This window comes from Astatotilapia calliptera, chromosome 14 (assembly GCF_964374335.1).
Source record: "Astatotilapia calliptera chromosome 14, fAstCal68.1, whole genome shotgun sequence".
Taxonomy (NCBI): Eukaryota; Metazoa; Chordata; class Actinopteri; order Cichliformes; family Cichlidae; genus Astatotilapia; species Astatotilapia calliptera.
Genome location: NC_137435.1, coordinates 16,010,124 through 16,021,706, shown reverse-complemented (window position 1 = coordinate 16,021,706; position 11,583 = coordinate 16,010,124).

The window sequence follows — 11,583 nt, the reverse complement described above, 5'->3', positions numbered from 1 at the left end:
GACTAAATAGAGTGCACCTGTGTGTAATCTAATGTCAGTACAAATACAGCTGCTCTGTGACGGCCTCAGAGGTTGTCTAAGAGAATATTGGGAGCAACAACACCATGAAGTCCAAAGAACACACCAGACAGGTCAGGGATAAAGTTATTGAGAAATTTAAAGCAGGCTTAGGCTACAAAAAGATTTCCCAAGCCTTGAACATCCCATGGAGCACTGTTCAAGCGATCATTCAGAAATGGAATATGGCACAACTGTAAACCTACCAAGACAAGGCCGTCCACCTAAACTCACAGGCCGAACAAGGAGAGCGCTGATCAGTAATGCAGCCAAGAGGCCCATGGTGACTCTGGACGAGCTGCAGAGATCTACAGCTCAGGTGGGGGAATCTGTCCACAGGACAGCTATTAGTCGTGCACTGCACAAAGTTGGCCTTTATGGAAGAGTGGCAAGAAGAAAGCCATTGTTAACAGAAAACCATAAGAAGTCCCGTTTGCAGTTTGCCACAAGCCATGTGGGGGACACAGCAAACATGTGGAAGAAGGTGCTCTGGTCAGATGAGACCAAAATGCAAAACGCTATGTGTGGCAGAAAACTAACACTGCACATCGCTCTGAACACACCATCCCCAGTGTCAAATATGATGGTGGCAGCATCATGCTCTGGGGGTGCTTCTCTTCAGCAGGGACAGGGAAGCTGGTCAGAGTTGATGGGAAGATGAATGGAGCCAAGTACAGGGCAATCTTGGAAGAAACCTCTTGGAGTCTGCAAAAGACTTGAGACTGGGGCGGAGGTTCACCTTCCAGCAGGACAACGACCCTAAACATAAAGCCAGGGCAACAATGCAATGGTTTAAAACAAAACATATCCATGTGTTAGTACGGCCCAGTCAAAGTCCAGATCTAAAACCAATCGAGAATCTGTGGCAAGATCTGAAAACTGCTGTTCACAAACGCTGTCCATCTAATCTGACTGAGCTGGAGCTGTTTTGCAAAGAATGGGAAAAGATTTCAGTCTCTAGACGTGCAAAGCTGGTAGAGACAAACCCTAAAAGACTGGCAGCTGTAATTGCAGCAAAAGGTGGTTCTACAAAGTATTGACTCAGGGGGCTGAATAATTACACACACCCCACTTTTCAGTTATTTATTTGTAAGAAATGTTTGGAATCATGTATGATTTTCGTTCCACTTCTCACATGTACACCACTTTGTGTTGGTCTTTCACGTGGAATTCCAATAAAATTGATTCATGTTTGTGGCTGTAATGTGACAAAATGTGGAAAAGTTCAAGGGGGCCGAATACTTTTGCAAGCCACTGTATGTGGAGTACTGTGCAAAGTCTTTAGCTGCCCTTCATTTCTTCACACATTTTTGTTTTCTCCTCAACTTCTTCAGTTTCCTCAGATTTTTAAGGACTCTCCACACCATGTTGAGATATACCATGTTTTCAGTTGATAGCGCCGAGTCTCATTTTCTATGTGCAAAAAAACTGTTTACTGTTTCTACTGTTATCTTTAGCATTTTTATTTTGTAGATTTGGCTAAAGAAAGGAAACTAATTGTGTTTTTGTGACATGCTGCTAGTAACAACGTGCACAAAGACACAATTTGAAGCTGGTTCTCGCTAAGCTGTTATGTATAGACACAGCAGTGGTTCATCCTTGAGTTAGTTTATGTTTACTAGAGTTAGGTCAGTGGTCAGGTAAAGGTCAAAGACTGGGCTGGAAATGAATGAAAAAGCAGCCAATGTCAAAGAAAAACTTTGAAAGATGTTCAGAAAACCCAAAGGACTGTTGCTAAACACAAAAAGTGTAAGCTAGTCCGGCTTTTTGAAAGCAGAACATATAGAAATGAGATCTGGCTTAAGACTTTTGATTGGAAGTAGAAAATATGATTCAAGAGGAGGAAACTTTAAAATGTTAAACATAATTATAAATTAGGCCTAATTATAGAGTTTCTGATCTAAATTAAGGTTTGTAAGGACAAAGTGCCCTTTCTGGCCTCACTGTTATGCATTATGCAAACAGATAAAGCGCCGAGGGTTTGATTTAAAAAAGCTCGGTTCGTGCTGTCCCAAGGCGGGTTCCCGTCTGTGAGGACCTTCCGCGCGGAGGGGGATTGCGACGCGTCCAGCAGCCAATCAGCGCGAAGCCTGCTGCAGAAACACAAAAGCGGAGCACACTTAGTTCCACACATGGCTTCGGGACGGTTTGACACTTCTCCCCGGGATCAGACAGACACTCTGAGCCGCTGTGCAGTCTAACTGGTGGTTTAAGGAGCTGTTTCAGATTTCAGGACGAAGGTCTGGACCGAGACAGGGGAAAAATCCAGTCATCTGGTTTGGCGAGATCTCAAGGAAGAATTCAAGGACACGGCGGTGGAGTTTAACGTCCTTAAGGTGGTTTAAGACTCGACGCGAGCCATGATAGACATGGACATGGTCAACGGTACCCCTGGCGGGTGGTTGTCTTTTGTAAACCTGTTGAATCTTGTGCGTAAAAACGCTGACATCTTCCTGAGGCGACACGACAGACCGCAGCCACTGGTCCCCAAAGATAGGTATATTTACCTGCAGGTAACCGCTCTAGATTGACTGTCACTGGTTAAACTAAGGGCTGACTACAGGGCAGGAGGCTTGGGGGGTTTTGGTGCAGTGCTCAAACAACGTACCACAGATTCATCCACCAGTGACAAAAACAAAACAGAGGAAACTGTTCATGTGAGGTGGTAACCGCTCAGATTCTGACACATTGTGTCTTGTGACCCGTGGTCACAAAACGCAAATAAAAAAAGAGATGAGTGATTTTTAAATTTACTTTCACTTGTATTTCATTGCAAACAATATGAACACAAAATATTTCATGTTTTGTCTGGTCAACTGCATTTCATTTGTGAATATACATCCTTTCCTGTCATTCAGACCTGCAACATACTCCAAAAAAGGTTGGGAAAGTATCAATTTAGAGCTAGTAATCGGGTAAATTTGTTAAATAATGATATGATTTGAAACAGGTGATGTTAACAGGTGATTGTAATTATGATTTGGTACAAAAGCAGCATCCAAAAAATGTCAAGTACTTTAAGAGCAAAGATTGGCTGAGGATCGCCAGTTTGCCAACAAATACGTTAGAAAATTATTGAAATGTGTAAAAACAATATTCCTCAAAGAAAGATAGGAAGAGGTTTGAATATTTCACCTTCAACAGTGCATAACATAATTATAATATTCAAGGAACCAGGAGGAATTTCAGTGCGTAAAGGAAAAGGGTGCAAGCCTAAGCTGAACAACCGTGATCTCCGATCCCTCAGGCGGCACTGCATCAAAAATCGTCATTCATCTGTAAGTGATATTACCACATGAGCTCAGGACTACCTTGGCAAACCTTTGTCAAGCACCACAATACGTAGTTACATCCACAAATTCAGTTAAAACTGTACTGTGCCAAAAGGAAGCCCTATGTTAACAGTGTCCAGAAGCGCTGTCAACTTGTCTAGGTTCTGGAAGGCATCTGGGACGGACCATCGCACAGTGGAAACGTACTGTGGTCAGATGAATAAGTATTCTTGGGGAGAAATGTCTGCTTTGTGACTTCAGTCCCTAAACATCTTTTAACTCTCTGGGTTTGTTCAAAATCACTACCCTTTCAGCTTGTTCGTGGCCAAAAATGCCAAAATGTCTGTAATTTTTTATTATTTTTTATGTTTTTTGCCATTTTCTCTGCATAAAGCCTTTAACTAACTTCAGTTCTTTTCATAAATATAAAATAGTTATTACTTTTTACATTTTAACCCTTTAAACACCAGTTTATTTGTCCACTGCATCAGTTGGAAGACAACCTCAAATCTCACAATTTTATATATTTGCATTGCTACTGGAATTTCTTGTATTATTAATAGTAGAGTCTGGGACATGTAATTGATTCACATCAACATTGATTATAATGCATTGTTATTTTTGTGCAGGGAGAGCAAAAACATAAAAACTCCCTCTCAGCTTGTTCGTGCCAAAAATTTACAAAATGCTATAAAATGAATATATATATATGCTATTCACCTCAGGACCAAACTGGATTTAGAGTTTGGTCCTGAGGTGATGCTATAAAATTAATATATATTAAAGCATTTTTCTACTTTCATTGACTTGATTTTTTTGTTCCAATCCTGGAGGTGCACCTTCTTCTCATTTTGTTGGTGGGGTGTGGGTCACACTCTGGTTCAGACTACTGTATCCTGAGATCAATGGCAGAAGTGGCTGAGAATCGGAGACAAGGGTGTCTTGCAGTTGTTGAGGTCACCGGCATGTGCCCCAGCTCTTCCAGAATCACTCTTCATTTCTAGGTTGTAAACTCATTCTAAACTCCTGTGTTGAGTTTAGAATAAAAGCAATCTTACCTAAATTGCATGATTTAGGGCTGTCAATAACAAGTAATCAAAAAAGGTGGTTATAATGGGTTTCAGTCGGCCAAAAATGGCCACAATAGAGCCAAGAGGAACAATTTGATGTGTAATGTATATCAGTGGTCCCCAACCTTTTTTGCGCCATGGACCGGGTTTAATGTCAGACAATATTTTCAATATTTAAGGTGTCGCATGTGAATACAACAAAATAAAATGATACGACCGAAACAAACTCGTAAACATAATAATAAACGTGAATTGACTGTGTAATTGTGTAACTTTATTAGCAGTGTCCTCTGAAATGCGCCAACAACAGAGTAACATCCTCCTCTCTGCCCCTTAATGCTCTCTGGTCGCTATGGTAACGCGTAAATATATCTTTCAAAATAAGACACGACTACAACACGGGAAAAGACCCAGGGAAACCGAGCTAACAATAAAAACCCTGAAAACCATAAATTTCACACCTGAACCTCAACGCTTGCGGCCCGGTACCAAACAACCCACGGACCGGTACTGGTCTGTGGCCCGGGGGTTGGCGACCGCTGGTGTATATTATTGACATATTTAAGGAGCTGAAATTAAAAACAAAAAACCCCATAAAGAAACAGCACAGCTGCTGCCCTAAAGTGGTGTCAGATTTTTATCACATTTGCACTTTCACTTTGGATTCACCATCAGTTTGTATTCATTCACAGACCTGATTCAAGAATATATCACAGAAAGTGAGCAGGTAGCACCCTCCCTATCTGGACTACCTGGACCACCTCCTCCACCTGCTGGCCTCCCCTGCTCGACACCAACCCCCATCCACAAACCAACGCAGACATCCAAGCCGGTGCTGGTTGCAAGAGGCACCTCTTCTAAGGTGGGTGTTTGTGTTTTGTTTTTTTAGGTGGTGTCAGCTGTAGGCCGTAAAAGTTGCCTGTTTGGGGTTACAGATTCTTGGCAAAGTTTGTGCTCATTACTTCGATCCAGGTTCTATTTAACTAGATAAAGTCTTAATTAGTATACCTGATACTTAATTTATAAGAGCCAGAGAAATAAATGTCAGTACATGCACCTATTTTGTAAATACTCAATCACTTTGGCTGCTATGACTGTATAACAGGTAGGAAACTGGAGTCTAAGCTGTCTGGAGAAAGGTTATGACTAATAAACAATGATAACAATAATGATGGCATTCTTATTTTTAGCCTTTTCTTATCTTAGCTGGGCAACATAAACATTAAAACAGTTAATGGATTCAGCTAAAACTTAAAACATTTTATTTATGAGAAGAAACTGTTAAAATCTGCTTTTGGCTTCTCTGATTGTTTTTTTGAGGTTTTCTTATCATTTGTTTATGCAAAGCAGTCACACAGATGGGCAGGTTGTTATGCTCTTCCCTCGGTTTATTATTAGCAACAGTAGTTTTATTTCCCATATTGTCTTTGTGCTATTATTGAAAGGCGGTTGATATAAAACACGTTCAGAGGAAGCGTCTGTTCCTCCTCCTCGGCGGTGGCTGCAGCTCTCATAATGAGGCTGTTGTGAGGATTGAATGTCGGTGGTATGAAGTGCTGCATGATTCATGTGCAGCCTGCAGACGGTTGGCTATTTTGCTGTGTGGCACAGAGCAGCCGTTAGGCAACTCGGCAGGTCAGGCTTCTACCAGAAAGCACGTGGTTTACAGGCAGCGGGAGCTCAGAAAGACTGTTTGTATTTAGATGGGTAATAATGAAGGGTGCTAGAAGACAAGTTTAGCCTTCTCTCAGTGAATGAGCTGCACAGGTTATGTCATGTCTGTTCCGATTATAATCTTTTCATGCTGCCTTTTCTGCCCAACGTTTATGGTGCGAGGTAAATATGTTTAAGCCAGTTTTAAATAATCTTGCTTTTCTCTCTCCCCCCCTCTCCAGGAGCCAGGCCTCCCTGTCCTCTTGTTTGCTGAGCTCGAAGAACTCCGGCATCCCGTCCTCTCAGAACCGGGGCGAGATGGACGTTCTGGACAAGCCCAAGCTCATGATAGTGGAGGAGCCCAGAAAAAGAGGCAGGTTTCGCTATGAATGTGCAGGCTGCCCGGTGGGCAGCATCCTGGGAGTATCCAGCACCAAAACCAGGCAGACTGGGCCTACAATAGAGGTAGGAGTTTTGTTTTCAATTCAGATTCTGAAGAGGGATTTACAAGATCTCAGAGGCAGTTAGGCACTTTTAACCACAGCTGATCCTGTTTACTCTGTTCACTTGACCCCTCCTGTCTGAAATGGGTGGAGACAGAAAAAATGTGGTTTGTCTGAATCAATTAGAAAGTCCCCACAAATCCCAGCTCAAGTGCAGTGAGATACAAGGAGGTATATCCCCCAGCTGCTTACTAAAAAACACTGCCACACACATCTACACGCCACAATCATTCACACATCGACTTGGTGGTTACCAGGTTATAATAAGTTTAGTCAAGGAAATGTCCAGTTGCATAATGGATATTAATAGAATTGAACAATGGTGTTAACCTGTCATTGTTTTTGGATGAAACTGGTACCTGAGAGGACTTAGTTTTGCTTTTATTTATTTTTTTATTGTAATGCATCAGGAAATCTGTAATGACCTTCTAACTATTGTTAAAAGTCTCACAGGTTGCTCAGATAAAAGACTGACGGAGTTTTTGTGTGTGTTTCAGTGAAAGGTAACTCTCTTATAATATTTGGCGTCCCTTCCTAATATGTTTCTATTGTCTTCAGTCTTTCGCACCTGATTGATAGATCCCCCCCCCCCCCGCCAAAGTATTATTATTATTTTACATTTTGTAATTTTATTCATAACTTTATTACTCCTATTTTTATTTAATATTATTATTATTTATATTCTGAATAGAATAAAAACTTTTCATTCATTTACTGTATTTAGTCATTAAATACATGTACCCATAGGTATTTATTTATTCGTTGTTTGTATTTGAATTGTGTATTTCCTTATGGGGTTTTTTTTTCTTTTGTTTTTCTTTTCTTTTCTGCTGTCTCACCCATTTAAGTTCTTGCTTAAATCTATTTAAAAAAGAATATTTGGAGCTCATCACAGCGACCGCTCAGGTTGGACGGTTCTGGGACAAAGTAAGAAAGATGAGACTGAGTTTGTTTGGACATGTGCAGTGAAGACGTGCAGGTAGAAAGAGGCTGTCAGAGAAGAAGAAAGCACAAAGAGGTGTGTGGATGTGATGAAAGAGGACTTGTAGGTGGTTTCCAGGTGGTAACGCGCCCTAAAGAAGAAAACTGTTGTGACCTAATTATTTTGTGTCATGATCCTGGTTCATTTTGACCCACTGTTTTGTGTTTATTCTGATTTTGGTATTAGTTCTTAGTAGTGATGTGACGTTCTGTGTCGAGGCGTCAAAGCTTGTGTTGAGTAATGGAGGGGGCGTTTCCGCGATGCGCGTAACGAGGCTTTCTTCGTTTATGGACTGAAGCTGAAAATGATGACGTCCGAAGCCTCGCTGCCCGGCTGTACCACGTGACTGGTTCAGGAAGTTGTTCGAACTTTGCCGCGAGATATGACAGCGATATAAACCCCTCAGACTTCATTCAAAATGTGGGTGTTTGATGGAGAGTTGCGGTTAGTGAGCGTTTGGAGACAGTTTGGAGGTTTAGGAGAGTGAGGAGAGAAAGTCAGGAGAGAATGGAGCCAGCTAAGAAGAGGAGGATGTCCTCCCCTGTGTGGGAACATTTTGATCTTATTCCTCCCAACAAGCTATGTAAATTTCTACAGAAGATGTATTTTCATAATACTGATGGTGCAATACAATTTATGTTAAGCTGTCTTGACTTTTGTACAAGGTGAAGTGTTTGCTATGTGCCAGGGAGCTGGGATATAACAACAACACCTCATCCATGCTTAGGCACTACAGAGCTTTGCATGAGAATAAGGGGGACACCGATTGTGGAGCAAGACCAGGTGAGCCATCAAATGCAATGATAATATAGGATGCAGTAATGTTACTAAATGATATAACAATATTATACAACTGTTATAAGTTACGTGTGATATTTATATTTGTGCTTTATCTTTATTGTCTTTTCTCAGGAGAACAATCTCAAATAGATGAAGACCTGGTCAGCATGGTGATTGAGGACTCCCAGCCATTTAGCATTGTGGAGGACAAAGGATTCAAAGGATTTGTTAAATCATTAAATCCTAGCTATGTTCTCCCCACTAAAAGGTCATGAAAGCAGTGGAAATTTAGTTTTTACAGAATAAAATGTGAACAGGCAGGACTGAGGCTCAAAGCCTCAGTGTGTAGCTGTCCATACCTCAACGTTACAAACGCACAACTACTGTCCACACCCCAACCACACCTCACCTCACAGTAAATGATCATTTCCATTTTAAGCATTTCCAAATAATCATTTCCCATACTGCCACTATAAATATACACAGTATACTGCCATCACTACAATATACATGTTTTACACACTCCTTTTGTTGTTGACATTTACAGGCTGTGTGCAAAATGCCACACTCTTCAAATTCATGCCAACTAATATTTTTACGTCCAGTAGGTGTCCTGCTAGAGCAAATCTGTGATCTATATCTGTGAAGGTTCCTTCACAGACATAGTAGAGCAAATGAAGCTTCAAGACGCTTTGCACTGGGGTGAACCAATTGGATGAAAGGCTTCAGTGCTTCATGAAGCTTCATCTGCCCATCACTAGTTCTTAGGATTTGGTTCTTGTGTTTAGTGCTTGAGTGTTGTATCAGCCCTACCTGTGTCTGTGCTCTGTTTGGGTCCTCAAGTTTTGTGTTGTAAAACAGTCTGTGTGTTTGCTGTTTTACTTTGTAGGTCTGTGTCTCATTATGCCCATTAGTTCCAGCTGTGTCCCCTCCTGTGTGCCATTTCCTGATTGCCTGGTGTGTGTATTTGTAGGGTCTGTCTGCCTGTGCTCCTCGTCGCGTCGTCTGTGTTTCTCTGTGAAGCTTCTGCATTTCTCTGCATCATTTTGGTATATCTCCGTGTCTCTCTGTTCCTCGCCTCGTGTCCTCTGTTTGTGTTAGTTTTCCCAGTTTAGGTTTATGTTCAGTTCTGCCCTCACCTTGGGTTTTTCACTGTAAAAAAATCTCCACCTGCATCTTCACTGCCATCTGCATCTTGGGTCCTCATTCATTCCACCACACGACTGCTGCCCCAGCTGTGATATTTTGAATAAAAGTATTAAAAGTTTTGATTCCTCTAAAAAAGGTTATATTTTTAATCTTTGTATTTTGGATCATTTTGAAACATTTTCTCATCGATTCTTAATTAAGAGGCTTCTTCGCTTCTTAAGGCGAACAGGAAGGTGGCCTTGGAGTCAAATGTCCCATGAGCCTAGGTGCTGACCATTACGGGGTCCCTAATGTAATAAAACCTGGGACTCCCAGAAGTGAAGAAGCTTCTTGTTAAAGACTCCCATGACCTGGATGAATGAGAACACAAACATGTTCTAATGTTTCTTGAATAATAAAGAGCTTTGCGTGTTTGGTCCTCAGACGACATCGAGATCATCTTCAGGCGAGAGTCGTGGAAGGCGAACGGGGAGTTTGCCCAGACAGACGTGCACCGACAGATCGCCATCGTGTTTAAGACTCCGCCCTACGAGGACCAAGACATCACAGAGGAAGTGGAAGTCAACCTGGCCCTGTGTCGCATCTCAGACCAGATGGAGAGCGAGCCCGTTACATTCAAGTACCTGCCTCGCAATCCAGGTCAGTCAGCACTGGACTTCCCTAACATCCTCTTCTGCCACACCAACCATCTGCACGTCCTCCTTCACTACATCCATGAGCCTCCACTGTCTCTACTCCCTGTAGATTCACTTTTCCGCCGGTCTCCCTCCTTCTTCTGGTCATAAAGTCCACTGTCCTCTCTCCTATACATCTCTACACTTCCACACTTATGTCATCAGGACCAGCCACCTTTCTGTTCTTCCTCCTCTTCATAGCTGTCCTCACTTCCTCCTCACTGCACTTTCATGTTCATTAACTGTCCTCTGTCTGTCACCCTCTGTCTTATTTTCTCTCAAAGTACTCCTTCCACCTTCTCTTCACACTCTCCTTACTTGTTAGTACATTTCCATCCTGCTGCACATCTATTCCAGCTCGATCACTTTAATAATAATTCAATTCTGTTTTATTAATTCTGTGTCAAATCACAACAACAGTTGCCTCAAGGCGCTTTATATTGTAAGGTAGAGCCTACAATACAAGTCCATATCTCCTTCCTTACAACTCACTGTAAGGCTCTTTGAATACTTTCCTGTACGTCCTCATTCCACCAAGTCTGCTTGTCCTCTTTCCTCTGTCCACAGGATACTCCAAACACCCTCTTGGCAGTGCCCTTCAGCAGTTAAGTACTTTAGTACTTTCCCAGTAAACTGGTAAGTCATCCTTGAGACTACCATCTGGTGCTGATCAGCTAAATTTGCCAACTTGCAGATGTCATCCTGAGTGCACCTTCCTCCACTTATATACATCACGTTATGGTCCTCCCTCTTCTTAAAGCATTCACCATGGTCCTCTCCATCTTTTTTGGCAGGATCAGGGAAAGTTAATCACTAAAACATTATAATTTTGCTTCCTCATTCAGTGTTCAACGAGCAGCTTTGACTTTGTAGCTTTAAAATGAGTGTTTTTCTGGAAGTGGTTTCAGATTTGCCTCATTGTCTTGCATGGTGGCAGCTAACATGGGTGGTTTTATTGGTTTTTAGCAGTCATTCTCTTGTATCTGGAGAATACTGATCAAAGAGAAAATGTAGAATCACTGTCTCATACTGGAAGATTGTTCCATTTTGGTGGAGTTAGATTTTCATAGTCTAACTCCACCTAGGGTTAACTCACCAGATCTCAGTTTTGAACTTGGTGGGATCAACCTACACACTTTGCAGTTAGGAAGCCTTTAAATAAAATCCCCTGCTTCACAAATTAAACAGCTACCACCTACAGTGTGTGGCCAGCCAGTCAATTAGATGTTAGGTGGGCGACACTAATGTGAATTTTCGTTTGCTGTCTGTGCTAACTTGCTAAGTTGGACACGAAAAAGTGGTTTAGAGCAGCGCTCACATCAGCAAGAAGTCAAGTCAGTAACAACCAAACTGGGAGTAATGATTTGGTTGATATTCGCTTCACTGAGGACACTGATGTTGCTGCTAAGCAGATGATGGAGACCTGTCACATCTCTTTGAAAC